Source organism: Ambystoma mexicanum, chromosome 8, assembly GCF_040938575.1.
Source record: "Ambystoma mexicanum isolate Mex_15411 chromosome 8, UKY_AmexF1_1, whole genome shotgun sequence".
Lineage (NCBI taxonomy): Eukaryota > Metazoa > Chordata > Amphibia > Caudata > Ambystomatidae > Ambystoma > Ambystoma mexicanum.
The window spans coordinates 467,771,401-467,792,628 of record NC_090929.1 but is presented as its reverse complement, the minus strand read 5'-3'; positions in this window follow the sequence as shown (position 1 = coordinate 467,792,628).

The window sequence follows — 21,228 nt, the reverse complement described above, 5'->3', positions numbered from 1 at the left end:
TGGTGTTACCCGTGTCTCTGGGCACTTCCCTTTGGAGAACTGTGGTAGACCACTGAAGGAAGCCACTATCGAACAGACAAACCAGAGAGGTGACCGCCCCAAAGATAGTAACCGGATACCAGGAAAAACTTCTTCAGAGGGGAACTCCTTCAATTAAGGTGTCAGGAAGACCCTGAATGTCACAGGAGGAAGTCTGTGTCCGATCAGCAAGCCAGCGATGAAATGTAGGGTTCAGGAAAAAAAGTAGAACAAAGTCTCAACAACAAGCCTGTGCACAGATGAAAGGTTCTGAGAAAAAGAAAATAGGACAGTGAGCATCAACCAGTGAAACAATGAAGAGATCAGGAAACCAGTGGATCAAAAACAAGAAGGCTTCCAAGGAACTGCAAAACAAGAAAGAAAATAACAGCAAGGATTTGCAGGTAAGTTGCGTGAATGAGAGCGAAAAGATGTATGCACACCGCAAGGATCCAAGCATGCTCTGATAAAGTCCACAGCGCGGCGCCTCGGCTCCAGTGACCCGGAATGGAGCACCCCTCATATCCAGGTGCCATCTTGGTATGGGCAGCTGCGCAAGGCGTGCGCCATCTTGGGGAGGGAATAGACACGTCCTGGCAATCTGCCCTCAGTGGATCAAGCTGTGCTGTGCCATGCCACCAGGGCTTACTGCAGACACAGTTGATCGTGTAACCTAGGGAGCTGAGATTGCAACTCTCTATCTCACTGTGGGTCTGCTGGGTGCGGCCTACACTTCTGCTGGTGGCTGTGTCCTCCAAGCCTTTGCCCTCCATGGATGCATCCAGCCTCAACATCCATACCCCAAATCTGAGCTTTGGCCTCTCTCAGCTCCATGCCCTCCCATCAGAAGGCCATTTAACAACTCTGTTTAAGGACAATATGTTCACTTTTTAAATTCTTCGCAATGCTTCCTCTTACTCAACACCAGAGCATTGACTAGCAAGCCTGACACAGAGTACGGTTCAAGCACAAACTCCAAAATATACATAAAACGATTATCTTTTTTGTCTGACTAATTATCAATGCTATAAACAAAACACATTTATAAAAATGTAATGAATCCCGCGCAGCCTGGATCGTGTAGACACAAACGTCATCCAGCAAACTGCAATGTGAACATTGGGGCTGAAGTGGAGTATTTGGACATCCTGACTGACGCAGTGTAAGATCATTATTGTACCACCCCCAGGTATAGGCTACAAGGATACACTTTCTGTGCTAACTACTTACAAGTCTCAGTGAAAGCTTCTTTGTGATCTCTTCTTAGAGAGAGCAGAAAGAGGCCGACTCTTGGGCAAGCAGACTCCTTGGTTCTCAGTACACATTCACCTCAGAGCTGCTCGAGAGCCCCCAGGACGACCTGTACAAAAAGGCTTGAATTGCAGACAGACACAGCTTGACTTCCAGGTAATTGGGATTCACCTGGTGCACTTCTATGGAGTAGAGGGAAGTTGCAGACAGTGCAATTAGTGCATACAAACATTTCAAAATGGACACTCTGCCACAGGTCTGAGTACCATGAAAATGATCGACTCTCCTAAAAGGTATTTGAGTATGCTAATGGTCGAGTGGATTTCACTAGTCCTAGATAATACCATAACAATAATAGCATTCTCAATTGTGGTCACGTTCTACTCTTCAGGGAGATGTCTGCTAGAGCAAGCTACTGGATGATCATGTCCTATTTCAATTAGCTGAAGTAGAACAGCTCCTGTCCCCAGGTCAGATGCATCTTTCTGAACAGTTAACGCCTGTCCAACGTCTGACAGACGATATGGGTGCCTCATTCAAATGATTTTTCAACCTGTAATCTAAGAGAACTCTCACTATTGGCTCTGTATTTTTGGCGTGTCCTTGTATAAGACAGTATGCATCTTTGCTTGAAGAGGCTGGATCATCCTTCCACCCACCTATTGCTCCAAATGCATGACCATTCATTGCCTCACACAGCACTTGGCTTTCTTAATGATGAGGTCTGCCTTTCTGAGGGCCTACAACACAATCTTATGGTACACTTATGTCATCCAAGAATATACATTGCAGACCTTAGCCCCACCTGACAATTTAATGATTTACAGATGAGTCTAGCCTGCTGGGAGTCCACATCACAATCTTAAAGTACTCACATGTGCACTCAGCTGCTAACTGCTACGTAATGGAGATGGACAACAAAGAAATCAGACAGACTTTTGAGTTCTTCAGTTACAACTTCTGGAAAATGGCACAGCCCTTCTTTAATGCAAGCGTTCAATAGGTTTAATCCGATCAGTAATGTATCAAGAGTGTGTGGGGACCTAGCAATCGGTTTGAAAAATGAGTGGCTTAATACTCCACACTCCTGTCCTTGCATGTATCCTGACTGTCAAGGGTGCCTTCTAATGATACAGTCTCTTCATCAGATGCTGAAAGGCTTAGGAGGTTTTACTTCGCCTTGGTTCTATTGCAAGGTTAGGCAAATGTTGCTCTCTAGATGTTGTGGCCTACATATCCCATCAGCCCTAACAAGCATAGTAAATGTTGAAAGAGACACAGGTTGCCTCACCTTGCACTAATGCTTGGAGTTTGGAGTTACCATCTCATCCTCCCTCGACACCTTTACAGGTTGACTAAAGTCTTTGTAAAGTCATCACTGGGTTTGTGCCGGGTCGTAGTACTGCCCTGAACCTTCGCAGACTCCAACATATCACTGATCAAACAAATTCCTGTGAGTCACTCTATGTGGTTGCATCGCTCGACATGGTTAAGGCAATCAACTCAGTCTATTGGGAGTGGCTTATCACTTCATTGCGTGGTTTTGGGCTGGGGAGGGCTTCATCCGCTGGGCACGACTCTTGTGTACCTCCCCAACGCCTAGACTGAAATAGGGTAAACAGATATCTGAAATATGGAGTATACAGCGGAGAACCCGCCAAGGCTGCCCTCTCTCACCTATGCTGTACATATTAGCCGTTGAACCCCTAGCTGCTTTTTACCGCCAGGAATACCTTGATGCAGGAATCACAGTTAGCAGCACTAAGCATTTGATATCGCTCTATGCCGATGATGTCCTACTCTATTTCCACGAACCCTGACATAATCTTCCCATAATTCTGGAAGTACTGGACAGATTTGCAGTACTCTGCGGGATCTCCTTTAGCAAGCAAAAGTCCTGCCTCTACCCTCAGGCTGACCTCCATGGGGTAGTTGCCTCCATCCTGCCAGACCTTGGACTCCCTTGGGAGACTCACTCTTTTATATATTTAAGTATCCAAAACATGCACACCCCAATATACACGCATAAGAGTAACACACTCCGGCTGGTGGAGTGCCTTAAGAGGTCTACATAATTCTGGTCTCGAATACCGCTGCCGGTTATGGGTAGAATTGCAATCGCTAAAATGAAAGTTCTTCCATGATTCCTTTATAATTTTACGAACGTCCATCACTATATGGGAGTTGCTTTCCTCCACCTTCTAAATTCACTAATCAGAGGCCTCCTGTTTGGAGCAGGTCGTCATAAACTGGCCCTTAACGTGTTACACTTACCTTATAAAGATGGAGGGCACAACTACCGAAGCTTGACCTCTATTTACCTTGCTGCCCAACTGAGTTGTGTCTCGAAGTGGCTAGCTGATACAGTCAGGCTCACAGACATGTTAGGGCTCTCTGGATTCTGCATGACCTCACTCCCAATGCTGGCCAAACTGGGTAGACAGATTTGGTCCAGAGCAATGAAAGTTCTCAAAGTACGTTGCCCCTACTCGCCCAATGTGCCAATCGAGGCAGATGTTTGCACAAACAAAAATTATCTGGTAATTGCAAGGTGTTGGGTGGACTGGGGATTTACACCTGGGGGAACATGTACAACAATGTCCAATTTAGGGACATGGATAATTTAACACAACAGTCAGGATTGCCCAGGGGTTCGTGGCAGATAAGTGATCGGGGTGGCAAGGCGCAGATGGGGTGGGTGGCTCGCTGAACCAGAAGAAACAGTCTGCATGGTACAGATGTACATGTTGTAGGATGGCTGGAGGCCCATAACCCGGCGCTACAGCTGCTTGCTGGTGGGCACCAGCACCAGGGATCCTGGCTTGAAACTGAGATGAGAGGCAGATTTGGGCTGTGACCTCACTGACAGAGTGGGATAGAGTGCTTGGCTTTCCCAAGAAGGTATCTAGAAATGCTAGGTTTAGGCTGCTCCAAATTAATGTGCTTCATCGCACACACATGACCTCTAAAAGAATGGCTAAATTTAATAAGGACACACAGTCAACATGCTCCTGGTGCCACCAGGACGGTGCAGGGTTCATTCACACGTTTTAGAAATGTGTCAAAGTGCAGGTTTTTTGGTCCCAAATTGAGCAAGCTAGCAGGGTGGCCGGTGTTCTTAGATGCTCATGGAGTCCACTAGAGAGTCTGCTGGGCGTGTATCCTAGACAAACTAAATATAAATATGCCATCAAGTTCATAGACCTTGCATGTAAAAATTGCAAAACAGCGAATCGCCATGTCCTGGAAGTTACCAAAAGGCCCCCAATATAACCTCTGGCTTCTAGACATCGAAACCTGGTGTGAAGCAGAAACAAATGCATTGGTCTGGTTATTACCAACCCAAGAAGATGCCCTTGCCGGAACTTTTGAAGCCTGGAAATGTCTGGTGGACACCTTGTTCCACCATCCGATGACAAACTGCCATGAAAGATTAGCCTTACCCACCTTTTAATAGCTCCACAGGATTGTAGACCCCTTGCGACTCATGGCACTGGGTACCCTGCGGGTTTCGCTCTCCCTCAATCCGTGACCATATGACTTTCACATTGTAACATTGTCCCTGTAACAATAACATTAGCTTTAGCTTAGAGGTGTATGAACCTGTTATATGTATGGATGGTTTATTTGTTGTATTGTTGTTTTATTCAACCTCAGTAAGTTTGCTTTTGTTATCTACATAACAGTGATAATGCTGTAACCAAGATTTTGACCCCAAGATAAGCTGCATTAATAACTGTATTTCAATGTAACTTGAAAAAGAATGAACAAATTTAAAAATGAAGTACAGGGTGACTACAAAGCAGTTTGAGTGGACTTAACACAAACCAATTTTACCTAGATGCAGGGCCCTACAGATAAGCAGTATTTCAGCCACTTTCACTCCATAAAAAGAGGCAAATAGTAACAAAAACATAAAAATAAGGAGCAAAAATACTCCCAACAATAAAAAGGAAACAGACACACAGGCCCTTGTGCTGCTGCTTTCACCGACGGGGCTCCAGGATTATGTTTGGACCAGTACTGCACAAAGTACCACAGGAAGAAACTACCATTACTACTGCCAAATTAAAAGATACACGTTTACTTCTTCCAATGTGCATGAATAACTAGGTACAAAGGAATTATTATTACAAGACCATTTCCGTTTTCCAGTTAAAACATACTTTTACTCGCTTATAAAATACTCCCATTAGGAATACGACTTACATTTTTACTCCCTAAAAATTCATTTTACTCCCAACTTTAAAAAATAGGGAGTTCAATACTCCCACTTCAAAATCTTATCTGAGCACTGTGTGAGTGGGTGATTGTGTTTCGGTATGTAGAGCATGCAGAAATGGTCAAATTAGGGTAAACATTTTCAGAGCTGGATCAGGACTTCCCTGCATATGTGTTGTCCTTTTCTGTGATGGCATATACAGGCTAAAACGCAATCAAAATGAATTCCACCCAGAAGAAGTCTTAGCTGTTAAGAAGCATTGACTCCAGCATTTCCATTCATCACCTGTTGGTTTTCTTAGTGAGCGCCCACCCTGGAGCGAAAATGCATGGTTGGCTCCTTGCCTGCCATGTGAGAGAGCATCTTGGCCAGAGCTGCACCCTCCATCTAAAAGAAGACTCAACATTTTAAAAAGGCGGTGCTGTGCAGGTTTACTTTTGACGGCTGTTCTTCTTAAATGCCAAGTAGAAGCACGGCAAATGACAGTAAAACTGCGGATTACTTTGCAATTGCAAGGCAATGAAGATAGATTTTGATGGAGCATGGGGCCTCACACCAACAGACTGGGGCCTCTCAATTCCTTTATTTCCACTGAATCATACGGCTACTTACTTTGAACTGCAGGGTATATATACACCTTCTGGTGACAGTAATTGCAAGTGATCTCCTGCTGAGCATGTCCCAATTATATACAGGTGCTGCTTTAGCGTGCTATACGGGATGTTTTTCTTTTCATAGCATGTTATGAGCAGGGTCGGACTGGGCCAATATATTGTCTCGGGCATTAATGAAAGAGTGGCCCACAGTTGCAAATGGCTATTCATTTCTTTAGCGACACTGAATAGAACCCAAGGGGGAGTTTTTTGATAAAATGTGATGCAAATTCTATGTCAAAGCAGGATGCGAGCATTATGCTTTACTTTCCTAATTGCGGCCATTCCAGCACTTCAAAACAACAACTATTTAAACTGGGTATTTCCTGTTTTCTCCAAGAACTGTGAGAAAAAGGTAAATGCAAATGTTTAAATGTCTAAAGTTAACTTTAAGGACTCTCTCTTTCTGGTACTACTAGTTACATGAACCCCCTAGCCTCTGGTAGTTCTGAGGCTCCTCTTCTCCACCTATCAGGTGCCTGCCCAGGGTATAAAATCCTCCAGCCCCAGGTCCCTTCCTCTTTCTTTTGTCCATAACAGAATTCCATTAACAAACATACAACTTATTGAAGTATGGTAGTCCCACACCATTGACGTCCGACGGATCTCTTGACACTCTGGCTTCACTGGTCCAATGGGACAACTCTTCTTGTCATGATCAAAGCCTGTAATCCTTCAGTGCCCCTCAAGAGGCTTTCTGCTCAACACCTACGATGTATGAAACAGACACTATGAGGGCGGGAATGCACCAAAGTCTTTGTGCAATATGCAGTACATAACACTCATCAAGACTGTTGCCATTATGGGTGGGATATAATGCTCGCCTCTGTGTCTTTAATAGAATCAAGACTGGCCTGCGCTGAAAGCATGGGCAATCTTCATTCTATGTCAAGACAGGAGGCAAGCATTATGCTTGTTCAAAGCTTGCTACCACCCTATTAGTCATATCTGAGACAGGTTTGAAATAAAACGTCTTAAACTTAGATTCTGAAGACCAATCTGCTGAATTAATTATGTCTTGCAGAGAAACACCTGCTGCGAAGGCTCTAGAAGACATTGCACCTCTAACAGGACGTGCGCCAAACAAGGACAAATCTATCCCAGCCCATTGCATCACTTCTCTCACCCACCTAGCAATTGGCGCTGTGGCCATGGCATGATGGTGCTTCCTACGTGCTATAAGCAGCGGTGTTACCCCTTGCGTCCTACAATGAGCTGTTGCTGTTTCATAATCTTTAATGCATTGTGCTACGCATCATTGTTTATTCTCCGCTAAGTAACTGTAGGAAATGATTCTGAAATCGCTCTTTGTCCTCTTCGCAATGTTAAAAGCCACCCCTTACGGGTAAAATATTTTCCCATCTACTTCTAGGGCCTTGACGTCAGACACTCTTCGGTAAGCTGCTAAACACAGCAGCATCGCCAGCTTCCCGAGAGCGGAGAGCGGGAAAGGTTGTCGTTCTCTGGCCATTTGATAAATAGGCGAAAGACGTCCCTGACGTCCCATAATGCTGCGTATTTGGGCTCTGGCATTCTCTTCAACTTTATTCCTTTTAGAAGTCGTATGACCGATGGGTGTTCTCCTCCCAAACCCCCTTCCACCTTGTCGTGTACTGCTGATAACGCTGATCTATAGGCTCCTAGTGTCCTGTAGGTGCAGCCATCCTGAAACCTACTCGCTAGGAAATTGAGAACATGCACTACAGGGGCTGAAACAGGATTCAAACTTTGTTCCGTGCACCATTGTGACCACCGGTCCCATGCAGCCCCATAGCTCCTAATGGTGGAAGGCGCCCAGGAGTCTCTGATACAGTCAGCAGCGAGTTGTGAAATGCCTGGAATGCAGGAATGCATCCGTACCCGCTGCCCCCGGGTCTAACCTCCAACTGAAGTACTTGCGCATTCAGTCTGGATGCGAATAGATCTGTGTCTAGGGTGCCCCAAGTCTCCTGTAACCGCTTGAACACCTGAGGATGTAGCTAGCTTCCAATTGCGGGATTCTACAAGATATTGTGAATTCTTTTCTGTTACACTGTTCTGTGAACTTGGAAGGTACTCTGCTGATACTGCTACTGCGATCTGTTGTTGGAGAAAATAGTGCCATAAATCCTTCGCTAGCTCCAGCAGCATCTTGGAACTGGTCCCTCTTAGCTTGTTTATCTAGCATACGGCTATCATATCATAGAATACGGCTGAGATGTTGTCCATCTTGAGTAAGATACAACATTTCACTTTCTCTTTGGTGAAAGCTTGTACCGCGAACAAACCTGCTAGAAGTTCGAGACAGTTTATGTGAAGCTTCGATTCTTCTTCCGACCATTTCCCCCCCATTTACCCTCTGTCTCTGCTTGATCGCATCTGGCACCCCAGCCTGCTCTTCTCGCATCTGACTCTATTATTAAGTCTGGCACATCACTGAAAATCACTCGACCGTTCCAGGCCTCCATATTTTAAAGATAACAAGGGGGGTCCTGGGAGACTCTCTGCCAGACATGAGTCCTGGTTACAAGAGCCTTACCCAGAGTCTTTAGCTCACCATCTTTCACAGAGAAGAAATATCCCAAACATATCAGTCTTTGTCCGACCCTGGGGCAGTCCAGCACCGAAATGCTAGGCAATTCTCCTCTGAACAAGAGTACCAACAGTAACCCCAGACACGTGTTTCGGTCTGGTTGAACCTCGTCAGTAGAGTGTAGCTGTGCCTCTCTAAGAATAGTGAGCAAGGGGTCCACGTCTGGATTCCCCAAGTAACTTAGGGTGAGACCCAAAGTTACTTGAAATATGGAGATAACAATGGGGGTCCTGGGAGACTCTCTGCCAGACATGAGTCCTGGTTACAAGAGCCTTACCCAGAGTCTTTAGCTCACTATCTTTCACCGAGAAGAAATATCCCAAACATATCAGTCTTTGTCCTGCCCTGGGGCAGTCCAGCACTGAAATGCTAGGCAATTCTCCTCTGAACAAGAGTACCAACAGCAACCCCAGACACGTGTTTCGGTCTGGTTGAACCTCATCAGTAGGGTGTAGCTGTGCCTCTCTAAGAATAGTGAGCAAGGGGTCCACGTCTGGATTCCCCTAGTAACTTAGGGTGAGACCCAAAGTTACTTGAAATATGGAGATGACAAGGGGGGTCCTGGGAGACTCTCTGCCAGACATGAGCCTGGTTACAAGAGCCTTACCCAGAGTCTTTAGCTCACTATCTTTCACAGAGAAGAAATATCCCAAACATATCAGTCTTTGTCCTGCCCTGGGGCAGTCCAGCACCGAAATTCTAGGCAATTCTCCTCTGAACAAGAGTACCAACAGCAACCCCAGACACGTGTTTCGGTCTGGTTGAACCTCATCAGTAGGGTGTAGCTGTGCCTCTCTAAGAATAGTGAGCAAGGGGTAAGGCTCTTGTAACCAGGACTCATGTCTGGCAGAGAGTCTCCCAGGACCCTTCTTGTTACCTCCATATTTTAAAGCCACTAATGCAGCTCTGAGATTGCTTCGTGGTCTAGGGTCACTAATTGGTGATACTCTACCCCTCCTTGTAGGTGTTTGATCTTGTGTCTCTGGAGCACTCGATAGTGGAGTGGTCCGGGAAATATCGCATGGATGAAGGCTGTGAGCAGTCTTTCTTTCTTGATCGCTTTTACTTTGTGTCCCAGTAGTTCTAGAGTAGCTTTTGTGGTATCTATCGTGTACCCTAGGAATTCTATCCTCTGAACTGGTTGAAGCTTAGGCTTGTCTAGATTCACTAGAAATCCCAGCGAAGATAATATGTTGAAGACCCAACGCACATTGTCGGTGAGCGTTACTTTGTCTGTTCCCAGTACCAGAATGTCGTCTAAATAAATTATAATTCAAATTCGCCTCTCTCTTATGGCCACAGCCATGGGTCTCATTAGTTTGGTAAACACCCAAGGCGTGGATGCCAGGCCGAGCAGGAGACACGAGAAGCGCCAAATCTCTCTGTTCCATCGGAAGCGCAGATATCTGCGATACACTATCGCTACCGGTATAGTAAGACATGCGTCCTTGAGGTCTAGCCGTGCTAACCAATCTCCTGAACGTAGGAGGTATCTGAGCAGGTGAATGCCCTCCATTTTGAAATAATTGTACGCGATACATTCATTCAAGCTCTTCAGATTTATAACTGGCCGCCTCTTTTCCCCGGTGTGCACCAGGAACATATTGCTGAGTCGCGCCTGATCGCATTCCTCGCCAACAGAGACCAAATCACCCACCTCCCTCCTTTTACTTCGTCCGCACGCCCCGTCAACAACAAAGTCTGTCAAGGCGCCTGCCTATCGCCCCTTCTCGTAAACCGCTGCATTAGCGCTCTCCCCGAACTTATGCACTCTTACAACCTCACCTGCTACAACTATGCCGACGACTTGCAAATCGTCTTTAAAACTCTGGGAATGTCCCAGGGCTCCTTTGCAAGATGGCATGAGTGGAGTGCAAAAAGGTGGGAGATATGATGGAGGGAGAAGAGGTTAGATCCTTTCAGGAATGCAAACAACACCTAGGCATGTCCGAAAAGGACAGGATGGAATACTATCAGATAAGACACTGGTTGAAACAACCTGATATAAAAAGAGCAGGGCAAAGAGGTTTGACTCCTTTTGAAAAAATTCATAACAACTCATACGGGAGCCAAACGACTAGTATCAAATCTGTAAGGGATTCTACAGGGTGAAGCCCCTGACAGTACATAGCCATATATGCTGAAATGGCAGACCACAATTGGGGAGGAAGTACCAGTCAACTATTGGGAAACACTCTCGGAACAAATTTCGAAATTAACCAGATGTATCCAAATCAGGGAGTCATGGTACAAGATTATGGTACAGTGGCACTGGTTTATAGGGAATATTTCGAATTACATAATTTCGAATGGCAAAATGTCAAAAAAAGTTACCAAAAAAAAAATTTGAATGTCTTTTTTTACATATTTTGTTTGCAATGGGGGGTTCCCCCCCCAACCCCCCCGCCTTTTTTTTGTTTCAACCCTTTTTTTACTCGTGAAACAAAAAAACATGTAAATTAAAAAATATATTCAAAATAAAAATGTCAGTAAAATGTTTTCGTCATTTTTGTCATTCGAATTTTTTTTCCGACATATTAACTGGATACCAGTGGCACTATACTCTGAAAAGACTAGACATAATGTACCCTGGGATATCGCAGGAACGTTTGGGGGGGGAGGGTGCATGGGGAGAGGGGGAATAGAGGGATATATGGTGGGACTGCCCGGTATTGCAAGGGTTTTGGGACAATGTTAAGTCTGCGATCCAGAAAATGGTGCAAGGTCAGCAAAACTACTCGCTGAAAGAATGGATGTGCGGCCTCTTTCATCCGGAATTGCAGATGCCAACAAAACCCCAATGCAAAGCTTTTATGATCCTACTGATAGCGGCTTGGGTGGTAGTAGCGAGGAAATGGAAGCAGACAGCATGTCCTACGAATGTTGAATGGCTCTATAAATGTTGGGACATAGTGGCCATGGAATGGATCATGTACGGAATACAAGGCGATAGAGACAAATTTCGACAGGACTGGGTATTGATCCTCGACTACCTCAGGGGAGAATATATGCTGCACTGGTGCCCTCAGAACCTGGGAATAGTGGACATAATGTAGACACCAAAGACGATTTAGACGAGAAAAGAGTTGTACCACTAAGAGATTCGAATGCAGGCCATAGGTTAGGGGGAGTGAAGGGGGGAGAGGAAAAAAGGAAGGGTGGGCTTGTTTTGTAATTTTGAAAAATACTAAGAAAATTAAATTAAAAAATAAATCCCAGGTCTGTCCCCACCCTCCCACCACACCCTTGCATCCCGCCTAACTGACATTGACTGTTGGATGACAATCAACCACCTCCTGCTCAATACCAAAAAAACTGAAATCTTGCTCTGCAGAAAGACAGTCCTCTTCCAACCCACTCCCTGGCCTCCCTCTTTAGGCTCCCCCCGCTTCATCCTCCGCAGTCAAAAACCTTGGTTGTACGATGGACACTGACCTGACTCCATTACACCACATCAACACTGTTAAAATCCCGCTACCTACACCTCTGCTTACTCAGACACATCTTGCCTTACCTCTCCTACCCCCACAGAGTGACTGCAATCATGTCCATTCCCGAGTAGACTACGCAAACTCTCTCTACCTGGGCGCTCACGCCTACCAACTCAGAAAGCTCCAAAGGGTCCAGAACTCTGCTGCTAGGTTCCTCCTCGGTCCCAGAGAGCACATTAGCTCACCGCCGGTGTCCTCGCTCCTGGTGGGATGACGGGTCACTTTCAAAGTCATGTGCCTTACTCACCAAGCCCTACACAAGACATGACCAAAATACCTTCAACAAAAACTCACCCTATACAATCCCGATAGAAACCTGTGGTCAGGCACTGCTCTCCTCCTGTTGATTCCCTCTTTCAAATCAACCAGAACTGAGCATCCACCTTCTCCGTCCAGAACCCCACTATCTGGAACTCTATGCCACTTGGCATCAGGCGCATAGAGGACCAAATGGCCTTCCGGAGACCCTTCAGAACATGGCTTTCCCCTTCTCCATGGAAACCCGACTAACCCTGTCATCTTGAGCTAACCATTTCAACCCAGGAGGATCAGGACAGGAACAAACTCGTCATTAGAATGCAGCTATCGCCAACGACAAAAATGTGGTCTAGAGGACACACAATGCACCTCTTCTATGCTCACAGGCTCTCGTATTATCTTCAAAGCACCCATCCACATGCCTGCTTAACATGAGCTAGCAGGGACCTGGCTGCCTCTACCCAACTTCACTGGCTAAAATGTACGCACGCATTCTAAACTCCTCTGACACATTTTCCCATACCTTTACTTTGGTCCTCTGAAGGCATTCAAACTACAACATGTTGGGACCAGGCACTATGGTGAAAGGCGCTATACAAATGATGATGATGATAGGATGGGGGTTGTAAAAGGAACCCAAACAATGATCAAAGTTTTCTTTGCTAATCGATTACCATTGGAAGATGCCAGCACTCTAGAGCCCAGAAGAAGAGCAAGTTAGAACTCATTGTGTGCCAGATCATACCTTTAATAATAAAAGGAGGTACTGATTGGGCTGGATTGACCCTGCTTGTAAATGGGGCCATCCCTTGTCTAGATCTGATGTGATGAAGCTTGCAGAGTGTCTTAGCAGCCTATGGTCTTCGGTCTTTCAGCACAAAACGTCCACAAGCTCTCTTCTGTACTGGAACAGATGAGCTAAAAATGATGGAATTGAATTCTACCCAAAGGAAATAAATACCAGTTGTTAAGAGGCCTAGGATCACGCACTTTCATCCATCAATATTTTTGTTTTCTTATGGGGTCTCCAAAGAGGGAGGAAAGGTGAAATATCCTCAGGGCCATGGTCCGCAATCTTTGGCTTGCCTCATGCAGTGCAATAAAAGTCCCATCAGCCCCAACTATCATTATCATTGGAAAGGGATCATGGAAGGTAATGAATGTTCAAACCATCTGCAGAGCCACAGGTTGCAGACTCCCTTGTATAAGGAATGTGCACCTAATTGGCTGCACGTCTGGAGTTGCTTGTGCCCTCAATGCAGGGGTGTGTGCTCTAGCATTTGGGGTTGAAATCCTCTCTTTGGGGGCAGTGCCAAGTCTGATTTGCGTATGGGGAGACCTGTTCTGTAATGGCGCCAAAAAGCTAAACACTGTGGAATGAAATGCTACCCAGATGAATTACTAGCAGTGAAGAAGCATTGGCTCATGCACTTTGATCCCCCACTTTTGGTTATCTTTTGTGTGTTGCGGTGCAGACTAGTGGCGCGCCAGGAGTTAGTGGAGGTAGGAGGCTGACAGATGACTCAATCTGAGAGTAGTTTGCATGCGTGCCCTATTGTACGCTGAAAAAAAGCAACTCGATTCTGAGAGAGATGTGCTTGTGACCAGGCGGAAGAGAGACAGGCCTTTGACTCTGCACAGAGGAAGAGGACGGGGACCTGAGCATGTGTGAATCCTTATAAAATCATTGTCAATCAAACTTGCTATTGAGCGAGACAGCAATTGTTCAAAGCTGGGCGAAGGTTCATTTTGAACGAATGTGTTTCATTTACATAAAAGTAGGCTATAAAGAAGTTTTTTTGTTCAAATTACCATTTTCTGGTGCAAAGAGATGCATAATACATTATTTGTATAGTTCATAATAGCATGAATAATAGCTTATTGCTTTGTCTTCCAAACAGGTGAACAGACCTAAAAGAATCTGTGCATGATTTCATCGGAGCGAAGCTTTCACAATAAAGTTCATTGCACCAAAGACGTAGAAGAACAAAATGTTCTATTGTCTCTGTGGAATAAAATCACCAAGACAACCTAGAACTTCAAAATTAAAGCATACTCTTCTGCCGAAGTGTTCTGCTATATGTAGTGAGTCACTTACCATTCTCGGGAAAGAAAATCTATTATTTTCATTGTAGTCAGTAACAGTCTTCAAATATTCAAAGTGTATTATAAAACGGTGTACTTTTTTGATATAATGCTGGGCAGGGATTAAAACACGTCAGCAAAGCATAAAATTCCATACGACAGAGGTGTCCAGAAAGCGAAGGGACTGACCACACCGAAACAACCACCTGAATGGAGATGGATTGGCGATTTTCCCAGAGGTGTGGTGTAGGCTACAAGAGATCCTCAAAAGGTCTTATTGTCTAATTGATTGAGGCAGACTGTCTCGAAGGTTTCTGTATCGACGATGAGTGGGGAAGATGGTGGCAATGCTGGGGGCTGATTGGGTCATTGTCTACACTGGGATGGCTGGAGTGAAACAGGTCCCCAGTCTGTCCTGCAGCCAATGGTGATTCTATGAGAAATTGAAGCAATAAATGAGAATGTGAATATTTCCTTAGCAAAATAGGTTAGGTTGTCTGGAGAGCAGTCCACAGTGATAAGGCACAGGTGCAATTTATGGCAATTTGCTCAATGGAGATGTGTGCACGAGAAGAACTAACATTGCAAAAATCTTCTCGCTACATATTTTGGTCTGTTATGCTGAAATATTTTGTAGCGCAGTGTTACTTAGTCATCTATGAAAGACCAGAAACCTGTGTGCTAGATTTGGCTAATGCAGGCGAAGATGGGAGAAGTATTGGAGGAAAGTCGCTGGTCCCACAAGAATTCTTTCAAACACTAAGTAGGGTAACCAGATGGATTGCATGGGGGTGTAGCATTATGTGAAGTGGGATGTGTGGAGTATGCTAGAAGAGTAAGTGAATAGACTTCTTATGTAAGAAAAGATATTCAAGACTTTATTGAGGCTAGAATATCTAAATACTATGTGGTGCAGTGGATTAAAGTACTTGGTACACCCTTGTAAATTAGAGGAAATCATGGGCTTTGTATTTTCCACCACCTTTTATTTCATAAAAGAAACAGAGCGTTTCATGTTTTAGATAAGGAAGCTAGTCCGTGCTCTGTGTTATCTATCTGGGAATCAAGTGCCTAGCACGCTCCTTGTTATGGTTCTAGGATCAGCCAGTGCTAAAACCTAGACAATCGACTAGTAGGTGCAGGGTCCCTGGGAGCGGGGGTATTTTCCCCTATTCCCTGGGGCCCTGCACCAAATAACCTCTCCTCTTGTCGTTAGCAACCTGCATGCTTCTTTACTTGGCACCCAGGGATATAGTTCCCTGCTCACCCTTGTCTACAGGGATATAAGGCCTAGCTCACTTGCAAACTTCACACAGTGCCGCTTTCCCAGGGCTTTTCAGGGATATAGTGCCCAGATTGCTAAGCAGCTCTCAACATAGTGTGTCCAGGAAGATGGCATCCAGCTTATTCTACACCTCAAACTGTGTCACCAGGGATATAGAGCCCAGCTGGCCATGCAGACTTGGGATAGAACACTTAGCTCGGTGTTCCACTATCACAGTGCCATCAGAAAAATAATGCCCCAGCAAGTTCGGCATCTCGTGCTGTGGCTTCCAGAGATACAGTGCCTAGCTTGGAATTGAGAAGAGGGTCCTCTAGAGCCTCTCTAGCTTGACCATGACCCTTGACCTTCTCCCTGCTCGCGGGTCAGTGCATCACTCTATCCAGTCTTGATGCTTTTTGCTCTCTGCTCTACTCAGCATTTTCACTATGCAGCCCTGCTTGCTATGCCTTTCTCACAGTTCCATCAACGATATAGCGCCCAAGTCCGCTCTGGTTCTGGTATCCTCTTCTACCCACTTCTCAATTTTTCAAAAGTTCAATTTTCAAGTTTCTTGGCTTGGCATCACCCCATCCATGGTATCAAAACACTTGGTTTCAATCTCAAACTTAAAATTACATATTTCACACCTATCATAGTCCTTTTGTTTTCAGCGGTTTTAACATTAAACCTTTAATTCCACCCTCAGACTTTCATACCATCGCCAGGCTTTAGCTCCTTCTCACCTGGAAAGTGGGAATGACATCTTCGTGGGAATCCCTCCACCACGAGGCGTCAATGAGGATTGTTTTGCACTCCACCACTCATTTAATCTCTGGCATGCGAAAGTTCGAGCACATTACTATCACGCTTGTAATGGCTCCTAATTCACTCTAGATCGCTCGTTAAGATCTGCTGCTCCAAATAAAAAGCAGTGGTTTGGGGCCAGCCAGCCTACCTGGCTATTAAGTTGTGCATCTGTTGCAGATCAAGGCTTACAAGACACATTGTTATTTTGCGTTTATATAATCCTCGGACTACTTAATTTGCTAACTCTGCACATTGCTTGAATTTATGAAGGGCCTTAAAAACCATCTGTTTCATTTAGTGTATTATTCATGCATTTACCATTGCTTTCATTATTTTCTATTATTCAATTCTGCTTATTTTAAATGTTATTTTGTTTTCATAGTGGGTTGTAAGTGCATTGCTGCCTTTGAGGAAAGGTGTGCGCCTTAATGAAAAACAGATTTGAAAAATTCTAAAATTAAAAAAGGAGGGTCCTCTCGTGTCTCTCCAGCTCAGCCATGTTTCCGACTAGGCAGAGAATGCTGTAGTATAGCTGCTTTTCCCTCCACTAAAAGTGCTGTGCTCTTCTTCACATTGGTCTGCCCTTCCACTCTCTGCTCCAGGCTGTGTGTTTGGTTCTGCTCTTGCTCTTCCACTCTCCATCAAAGTAGCCAAAGCGCAGGGCATTACATACGTTCGGTCTCCTTCCAATTGCCTGCTTCTGTTCACTCTGCAGTGGGCGCCGAGACTTCTGGACATCCACTGGCCATTTTGAACTCAGATGGAAATCCTGTCTTTACTTTGGCATCTCATGGTGCAACTGCTGACCATTCCTACCAGACTACACGGGGGTCGTACTCAGGCTGCCCGCCTCCGAAGACTGGCCAAAAGATAATTCACAATGCACAGCTTGTCATTGTCCTTAACGAAGAACAAGTTACTTACCCCGGTAACATTTTTTCGACTGGATGTTCCTCCCATGTATTCCTCATCTTTGATATTCAATATCAAGCTTCAGCTACTTCGGAACATTACTTTCAGCAGAGGGTGCTGTGCGTTGTTGCAGTTGACTCGATTTCCCTCGAGGGCCTCAGTCTCATGGACAATGTCATGAAAGGCATATATAGCACGTGCAGCGCCCGTTGGCTTCAGTTCTTTTTTTTGGGTAATTCTCAAGTAGGACTACCCGGGACAACACGGGTTTGCCCGTACTAGGTACTGAAGGAGCGAAAGCTGTAATAGCATGGGAATTTCTACTGAGGGGTAGGCTGGGAGGGCGATGAGGAATACCTGGAAGGAACATCCAGTCAAAGAAACGTTACCAGGGGTAAGTTACTTGTTCTTCGAATGGATTGTGTCCTCTCACATATTCCTCATCTTTGATAGACTCCCAAAGCAGTGTTAGTTTTGGTGGAGGGAGTAAGAATGTATTCATCAATGGTTTCCATGAAAAGGATGGAGAACAGCTTTTCCAAAGCTTCCATCCTGACTTAAGGTAGAATCAATATATATACTGAAGGGTGAAACCCCTATTCTGTGGGAGACTGGGGAAAGAATGCAACAAAAATCACAAAATTGTGTCCCCACAGGGAATAAAGTAATGGTGATGCGGTATATCCATTACCGATGCTCACCTTATTTTCTCTAACCTCAGTTTGTGTGTTTAACTGTTTTAAGCAAGGGTTACCACAGACTAAATCTATTGCTCCTAAGTTATGTGTGTTTAACATCTTCTTTGCATATAATTATGTCATTAATGTTATCAGAAGATCATTGCTTTGAAGATATACATTTGACACAGTGCCGAATCTTGATCATACAAAAATTAGTATTTCTCGTTATTTTAATGAAAAACATAAAACAATCTTTTGTGCATGAGCCTCAATGTCATTTAACAAAATATTATCTGGAAGCAGGTTCAATTTTGAATACATAACATATTATAATCATGTTAACGGCATCAGAATAAATCATGCACCGTAAAAAAACAATAATAATTGGAAACAGGTAAAGTAAAGAAAATATACAAAAAATTAAACAATTCAAAAGGACAAACCACTGAAAAAAGACTTTACATTTAAACAAAACAATTCTAAATATCACAGGACATGAATTCTATCCTTATAGGCAGAAAAATATTATAAAGTTATTTAGTTTTCACCCTGTTTTATTTATGGGAGTCCACCTGTGTACATTCCAAGGAAAACCAAGGAACGAAAGAAACAATTATAATTCCTAGTGGGGTGTGGAGATGTATGGCTAGTGTAAGCTTGGTTTATACATTCACACTTGCCAACCGCTTCTTACAGTGCTGCTCAGATCTACGTATGTGTGAACTGGCCTAATGCATATAGGCACAGTGGCCACCGCTGTCAGCCAAAGAGGTCAGTCAGGTGTGGTCAAATACGTTTCGGCGTAGAGGTCTAAACAGAAAACGCCTTCCTCAGGACCAAAAGTCAGATGTATACGGTTTTTAACCCCTATGAGAAAAACAGAAAAGGGTAAAGGGAAAGGGCAAAAAATTCAAGTTAAAAAGCCACCCGTAGATGGCTAATGAAAGATTTAAAACATTTCAATTCCTGTCGGAAATAAATGTAAAAAAAGAAGAGAAACTCAAGTCTTGAACAAAAGTGATCAATACCTCCGCTAAGGATAGGGACGAAAAGCGGAGATTAACACCCAAAGCCAGCAGTTCTAGAGAGTAGTGCTTCTGGCAGAAGTGTGTGCCCATAATCCAAAAAATAAAAAGTGCTTAAGTCTGTGTATAGTTAAATTGAGTCAGAGGAACAGATAGTATATATAGACCAAGACTTATTGATAGAAACAAGCAAAGAAACATAATGCGGTGTAATAACATCACCGGATCTGGGTAATGTGCCCCACACCATGGAGGGTAAATTTACTTCAGATGGAGTAATAGAAGAAGTGCCTGGAGACAAATCTCGGCTAGGCTGGATTGGAGTATTATGGTGTCAACTAGCTTGAAGGCGCTCAGGTGCAAAGGGCCGATATTCGCATCGCTTTTCTAGGGAGGAAACAAGAGTAGAACCCGAAAAATATGTCAAGTTCTCTCGCATCATGTTCCTAAAGCCTACGTGGTAGACAGTGTATAGACAGTAAAAGTACTAAAATAAGAGGCTGACCTGAAGCCGTGGTTAATGCTGGTCATTGAAAAGTAGCGTGTATTCTTGTGTGCACGTATCAGATGGATCGCTCGTTACTCGTCTTGAATCTGTGCATCTAAAGGTCAAGAAAAACAAATGCCAAAATAATGCATTAAGGTAAAGCGCTCACTGTATGCGGACCACAACTAAGGTGTGGGCTGGGGACTACAGGGAGCAACAAAAGCAAGTATGGCCTCTAATCATTCATACTCCCCCGAATCCCATGAGAGAAGAAAAACTCTGATAAGCACAGCAGGGCTGTCATGTGGGTGTACCGGGATGAAAAGCAGCGCGTGTCATCATCATACAGTTTCCGCAGTCTCACCAGTTAAGCCGTGCGAGGCTAAAAGGTCCTCACGGCAATGATGTCCAAGATATAGTAATGCAGCCCTGATTGAGTTAAGCGAGCTCGATATGCAATCGTATAGATGAAAGATCATCGAGTTGAGTGGCGTGCGCCTGAGCAGCCACGTTACTGGCGTAATTCGAGACTGGGTATGCAGTCCAGGCGCCAGAAAAAGTGCGCCATTGTAGTGGTGGTGGCCAGAAGGGGGAATAACACCCTGCTTGTGATGGTAGCACAGCGGTCAAGCGGGCCAGGCCGCTAAATACAACGTCAGAAAATAATGCGCATTGCAGACGGAAAACCGTCTGGTCTGTATGGTGGCTGCCTGGGTGTGTTGGAGCTATTACTGCTACGGGGCTGCTGTAAGTGCAGTGCAGTCATAGTCAATAACATGGGAAAGGAGTGACCACATGGATTGGGCTAAGCATCAGAAAAGTCCACGGAAAAATCAAACGCCAAAATGTAGGATACATTTTGGGGGGTATCCAAAGTCAATGTAAAAATTGATAGGAGGGGGTTTCCTCATTCAGACCTCTCAATTTATCAAGAGTTTGCAGTCGATGGATCCACCTAGACTCTTTGTCATTCAATGCTCTCTTAGGGTTGGAACTATTTTTCACAGTATCCAATACCCACCATTGAATGTCCTCAGACGGATGGGCAAAGGCCACATAATGAGACACCATTGGCGCTTGGTGATTCTTACACTTAATCCTGGATCGGTGTTTGTTGATCCTTATGTGGACTGGTCTTGTGGTCTGGCCCACATACCTCAGTCCACATGGGCATTGGATGCAGTAAATGACATTGGCGGTTTTACAATTCGACAAAAAGCGTATGTCCCATGTTCTCTCCTGAATTTTGAAATTGGACATTTTCTTTGTATATTTACAAGCCCGGCAGTTTCCACAGGGGAAATGACCCAACAACGGTCTAAGGATTCTGTGACTTGTGTTGGGTTTGCCGTGGCTAGTAGAATGTACCAGTTTGTCCCTCAAGTTTCTCGATCTTTTAAATGCAAATAAAGGTTTGCCTTTATCTTGGAGACAGTTACTCACCATGGACCAATATTTCAAGAGTGTCTTCTTGATTGCAAATGATTGTGTGCTATAAGTAGT